The 6000-nt window shown below is 49.6% G+C and overlaps 6 non-coding genes across 6 annotated transcripts; 3 read left to right on the top strand and 3 right to left on the bottom strand.

Annotated features, from left to right (window-relative positions):
- The first annotated feature begins 501 nt into the window (after window positions 1-501).
- Window positions 502-585, top strand: Trnal-uaa (transfer RNA leucine (anticodon UAA)). Its single transcript has one exon. It is a non-coding gene; the product is annotated as a tRNA-Leu (tRNA).
- Window positions 586-1711: 1126 nt separating this feature from the next.
- Trnag-ccc (transfer RNA glycine (anticodon CCC)) lies at window positions 1712-1783 on the bottom strand. The gene has a single exon. It is a non-coding gene; the product is annotated as a tRNA-Gly (tRNA).
- A 673-nt stretch (window positions 1784-2456) lies between these two features.
- Trnal-uaa (transfer RNA leucine (anticodon UAA)) lies at window positions 2457-2540 on the top strand. The gene has a single exon. It is a non-coding gene; the product is annotated as a tRNA-Leu (tRNA).
- A 1126-nt stretch (window positions 2541-3666) lies between these two features.
- On the bottom strand, window positions 3667-3738 carry Trnag-ccc (transfer RNA glycine (anticodon CCC)). Its single transcript has one exon. It is a non-coding gene; the product is annotated as a tRNA-Gly (tRNA).
- A 673-nt stretch (window positions 3739-4411) lies between these two features.
- Trnal-uaa (transfer RNA leucine (anticodon UAA)) lies at window positions 4412-4495 on the top strand. Its single transcript has one exon. It is a non-coding gene; the product is annotated as a tRNA-Leu (tRNA).
- Window positions 4496-5621: 1126 nt separating this feature from the next.
- Window positions 5622-5693, bottom strand: Trnag-ccc (transfer RNA glycine (anticodon CCC)). The gene has a single exon. It is a non-coding gene; the product is annotated as a tRNA-Gly (tRNA).
- Between the last annotated feature and the right edge of the window lie 307 nt (window positions 5694-6000).

Below are 6000 nucleotides of genomic sequence, written 5' to 3'. Positions count from 1 at the left end.
GTTGAAAAACTGCCCTTTAATTTACAGCAGGGCGATAAAACAAATATCTAATGTGACGCACTTACTGATGATCCAGAGACGATTCAGCATATGTGTGCCAATCCAGAAGGAGAAAGCGCCTAGGTATCACAATATTAAGTTGGTTAGTTTGATGCTCGACTGGAGCATATCATTAGCTTCCCCTGAGGGCGAAATGCACAGCGTAGCCGTTGCTAGGGAACGGCCTTTTCTGTCGTTTTTTGTTTTCTCTGCGTCAATGTGAATATTGATAACTACAGTTCTGCTCAAGACAGATGGCGATGGAAAACAATGGTTTAAGGCACCATATTTAAGCAGTGGTTCCCGAAAGTGAGGGTGGGGTGCAACCTGACATCTGACAATTCGTTTTAAATACTCTAAAACCAACGTATTTCCTCCACACAAGAAAAAACACGCTAATTTCGCAGTCAGGCTCTGGTGATGTACCTAGAAACGACGGTAGTAGAGAGCGTACGCTCACACGTCAGATTGGCCGAGCGGTCTAAGGCGCCAGATTTAAGCTCTGGTTCCCGAAGGGGAGCGTGGGTTCGAACCCCACATCTGACAATGCATTTTAAATATTCCAAAACTACCAATTTCGTACATGCGGGAAAACAAGTAAATTACGCGGGAACAGGTTCCACAGATACTACTAGAGACGGCAGTGACTATGGTGCTTGCCTTGCAAGTCTGATTGTCTGGCGGTCAGAAAGAATGGAAAGCTGTTAGGAGAAATGGCTTTCAGCCACGAGGCCCGGATTCGATTCCCGGTAGCCGACCATACTTTTGGTTGCTGAGTCTTGGTTATTCTCACGGCATTTACGATTTCTTTGTGTTGTAATTTTTGGGGACCAAGCATCAGGCGAGCAAACGTGAACGAAAGCATATATGTGTTTAAATGTGTGTCAGGGCAGTAATAAAGGTGGATGAGACGGTCGATCGGGTATTGGACTGCAGACGTGCCACATTGCGTAGCTCGATAGCTGAGTAAGTTAGAGCGTCGTGCTGTGAACACAAAGGCCGCGTATTTGACCGCACCAAGTGCCATTTCACTTTTCTCCCCTAAAAGACAATGCTTCCTCCAGCGTGACACTGCCAGGTAAATAACAAGCGATCTTCACAAGAAGTAAGATGTCTACACGTTGCGCGATACTGTCGCCAACGGCCATACCGCGCGTAGTGCAGCGGTTGTCGTCTGTTCACCGGCGTTAAGAATCGTTGGCCGTGGTTAGTACTTGGGTGCGTGCTCGGCTGGGAATTCGACGTGCTGTTGGCTCCTTTCATTTTGCATTTTTCCTTCGGTTTCGTTGTTGCTTAGCGATAATGATGCGGTCCCGCACGCTGACGCCACTCTTGCCTCTCGGTACACTAAGGGGCGAACCTGTGGCCACAATAAAATGAAAGGTTCTGTCGTGTGTTTGTCGTTTTTTGGTCTCTCCCAGTCGTTTCTCGCGCCTGCCCTCTACATATATGCCCATTTCCAAGCGTCAGCTTTCGCGTCAGCCGAGCAAAGTCGAGACAAGTCGACACATGGAGACACACGATGCTGAGAAACGAAACCCGCAGACTAGCGCCCTGGCAGCACGGACTGAGACGAGGGGCGAGGGAAAACTATTCTTACCGCGACACTTCACAGTTTCGAAGATCGCGTTTCGTTACGTGGAATACCCGTAGAAGAAAAAAGTACCTTTTGTGCGGTGGCCGGGAATCGAACCCGGATCAACTGCTTGGGAAGCAACCATGCTGACCGTTACACCACCACCGCGTTGCGCTGCGTTTCATTCACGCCGCGATGTGTCGGCTACCCTCCTGCCACCAGAGGCCGAAGGCGATGGCGCTGTAGGCGCTCAACGCCAGGGCGGAGGTGAGCACATCTGAAGGCAGTGCGTAGGTGCTGCTAGGGCGATGTAGCGTAGCTAGAAGCAGAACTGACAGCCGTTGAAAAACTGCCCTTTAATTTACAGCAGGGCGATAAAACAAATATCTAATGTGACGCACTTACTGATGATCCAGAGACGATTCAGCATATGTGTGCCAATCCAGAAGGAGAAAGCGCCTAGGTATCACAATATTAAGTTGGTTAGTTTGATGCTCGACTGGAGCATATCATTAGCTTCCCCTGAGGGCGAAATGCACAGCGTAGCCGTTGCTAGGGAACGGCCTTTTCTGTCGTTTTTTGTTTTCTCTGCGTCATTGTGAATATTGATAACTACAGTTCTGCTCAAGACAGATGGCGATGGAAAACAATGGTTTAAGGCACCATATTTAAGCAGTGGTTCCCGAAAGTGAGGGTGGGTTGCAACCTGACATCTGACAATTCGTTTTAAATACTCTAAAACCAACGTATTTCCTCCACACAAGAAAAAACACGCTAATTTCGCAGTCAGGCTCTGGTGATGTACCTAGAAACGACGGTAGTAGAGAGCGTACGCTCACACGTCAGATTGGCCGAGCGGTCTAAGGCACCAGATTTAAGCTCTGGTTCCCGAAGGGGAGCGTGGGTTCGAACCCCACATCTGACAATGCATTTTAAATATTCCAAAACTACCAATTTCGTACATGCGGGAAAACAAGTAAATTACGCGGGAACAGGTTCCACAGATACTACTAGAGACGGCAGTGACTATGGTGCTTGCCTTGCAAGTCTGATTGTCTGGCGGTCAGAAAGAATGGAAAGCTGTTAGGAGAAATGGCTTTCAGCCACGAGGCCCGGATTCGATTCCCGGTAGCCGACCATACTTTTGGTTGCTGAGTCTTGGTTATTCTCACGGCATTTACGATTTCTTTGTGTTGTAATTTTTGGGGACCAAGCATCAGGCGAGCAAACGTGAACGAAAGCATATATGTGTTTAAATGTGTGTCAGGGCAGTAATAAAGGTGGATGAGACGGTCGATCGGGTATTGGACTGCAGACGTGCCACATTGCGTAGCTCGATAGCTGAGTAAGTTAGAGCGTCGTGCTGTGAACACAAAGGCCGCGTATTTGACCGCACCAAGTGCCATTTCACTTTTCTCCCCTAAAAGACAATGCTTCCTCCAGCGTGACACTGCCAGGTAAATAACAAGCGATCTTCACAAGAAGTAAGATGTCTACACGTTGCGCGATACTGTCGCCAACGGCCATACCGCGCGTAGTGCAGCGGTTGTCGTCTGTTCACCGGCGTTAAGAATCGTTGGCCGTGGTTAGTACTTGGGTGCGTGCTCGGCTGGGAATTCGACGTGCTGTTGGCTCCTTTCATTTTGCATTTTTCCTTCGGTTTCGTTGTTGCTTAGCGATAATGATGCGGTCCCGCACGCTGACGCCACTCTTGCCTCTCGGTACACTAAGGGGCGAACCTGTGGCCACAATAAAATGAAAGGTTCTGTCGTGTGTTTGTCGTTTTTTGGTCTCTCCCAGTCGTTTCTCGCGCCTGCCCTCTACATATATGCCCATTTCCAAGCGTCAGCTTTCGCGTCAGCCGAGCAAAGTCGAGACAAGTCGACACATGGAGACACACGATGCTGAGAAACGAAACCCGCAGACTAGCGCCCTGGCAGCACGGACTGAGACGAGGGGCGAGGGAAAACTATTTTTACCGCGACACTTCACAGTTTCGAAGATCGCGTTTCGTTACGTGGAATACCCGTAGAAGAAAAAAGTACCTTTTGTGCGGTGGCCGGGAAACGAACCCGGATCAACTGCTTGGGAAGCAACCATGCTGACCGTTACACCACCACCGCGTTGCGCTGCGTTTCATTCACGCCGCGATGTGTCGGCTACCCTCCTGCCACCAGAGGCCGAAGGCGATGGCGCTGTAGGCGCTCAACGCCAGGGCGGAGGTGAGCACATCTGAAGGCAGTGCGTAGGTGCTGCTAGGGCGATGTAGCGTAGCTAGAAGCAGAACTGACAGCCGTTGAAAAACTGCCCTTTAATTTACAGCAGGGCGATAAAACAAATATCTAATGTGACGCACTTACTGATGATCCAGAGACGATTCAGCATATGTGTGCCAATCCAGAAGGAGAAAGCGCCTAGGTATCACAATATTAAGTTGGTTAGTTTGATGCTCGACTGGAGCATATCATTAGCTTCCCCTGAGGGCGAAATGCACAGCGTAGCCGTTGCTAGGGAACGGCCTTTTCTGTCGTTTTTTGTTTTCTCTGCGTCAATGTGAATATTGATAACTACAGTTCTGCTCAAGACAGATGGCGATGGAAAACAATGGTTTAAGGCACCATATTTAAGCAGTGGTTCCCGAAAGTGAGGGTGGGGTGCAACCTGACATCTGACAATTCGTTTTAAATACTCTAAAACCAACGTATTTCCTCCACACAAGAAAAAACACGCTAATTTCGCAGTCAGGCTCTGGTGATGTACCTAGAAACGACGGTAGTAGAGAGCGTACGCTCACACGTCAGATTGGCCGAGCGGTCTAAGGCGCCAGATTTAAGCTCTGGTTCCCGAAGGGGAGCGTGGGTTCGAACCCCACATCTGACAATGCATTTTAAATATTCCAAAACTACCAATTTCGTACATGCGGGAAAACAAGTAAATTACGCGGGAACAGGTTCCACAGATACTACTAGAGACGGCAGTGACTATGGTGCTTGCCTTGCAAGTCTGATTGTCTGGCGGTCAGAAAGAATGGAAAGCTGTTAGGAGAAATGGCTTTCAGCCACGAGGCCCGGATTCGATTCCCGGTAGCCGACCATACTTTTGGTTGCTGAGTCTTGGTTATTCTCACGGCATTTACGATTTCTTTGTGTTGTAATTTTTGGGGACCAAGCATCAGGCGAGCAAACGTGAACGAAAGCATATATGTGTTTAAATGTGTGTCAGGGCAGTAATAAAGGTGGATGAGACGGTCGATCGGGTATTGGACTGCAGACGTGCCACATTGCGTAGCTCGATAGCTGAGTAAGTTAGAGCGTCGTGCTGTGAACACAAAGGCCGCGTATTTGACCGCACCAAGTGCCATTTCACTTTTCTCCCCTAAAAGACAATGCTTCCTCCAGCGTGACACTGCCAGGTAAATAACAAGCGATCTTCACAAGAAGTAAGATGTCTACACGTTGCGCGATACTGTCGCCAACGGCCATACCGCGCGTAGTGCAGCGGTTGTCGTCTGTTCACCGGCGTTAAGAATCGTTGGCCGTGGTTAGTACTTGGGTGCGTGCTCGGCTGGGAATTCGACGTGCTGTTGGCTCCTTTCATTTTGCATTTTTCCTTCGGTTTCGTTGTTGCTTAGCGATAATGATGCGGTCCCGCACGCTGACGCCACTCTTGCCTCTCGGTACACTAAGGGGCGAACCTGTGGCCACAATAAAATGAAAGGTTCTGTCGTGTGTTTGTCGTTTTTTGGTCTCTCCCAGTCGTTTCTCGCGCCTGCCCTCTACATATATGCCCATTTCCAAGCGTCAGCTTTCGCGTCAGCCGAGCAAAGTCGAGACAAGTCGACACATGGAGACACACGATGCTGAGAAACGAAACCCGCAGACTAGCGCCCTGGCAGCACGGACTGAGACGAGGGGCGAGGGAAAACTATTCTTACCGCGACACTTCACAGTTTCGAAGATCGCGTTTCGTTACGTGGAATACCCGTAGAAGAAAAAAGTACCTTTTGTGCGGTGGCCGGGAATCGAACCCGGATCAACTGCTTGGGAAGCAACCATGCTGACCGTTACACCACCACCGCGTTGCGCTGCGTTTCATTCACGCCGCGATGTGTCGGCTACCCTCCTGCCACCAGAGGCCGAAGGCGATGGCGCTGTAGGCGCTCAACGCCAGGGCGGAGGTGAGCACATCTGAAGGCAGTGCGTAGGTGCTGCTAGGGCGATGTAGCGTAGCTAGAAGCAGAACTGACAGCCGTTGAAAAACTGCCCTTTAATTTACAGCAGGGCGATAAAACAAATATCTAATGTGACGCACTTACTGATGATCCAGAGACGATTCAGCATATGTGTGCCAATCCAGAAGGAGAAAGCGCCTAGGTATCACAATAT

The sequence above is a fragment of the Schistocerca cancellata genome, unplaced genomic scaffold, assembly GCF_023864275.1.
Source record: "Schistocerca cancellata isolate TAMUIC-IGC-003103 unplaced genomic scaffold, iqSchCanc2.1 HiC_scaffold_110, whole genome shotgun sequence".
NCBI lineage: Eukaryota > Metazoa > Arthropoda > Insecta > Orthoptera > Acrididae > Schistocerca > Schistocerca cancellata.
This window is presented reverse-complemented; position numbering and strand designations above follow the sequence as displayed.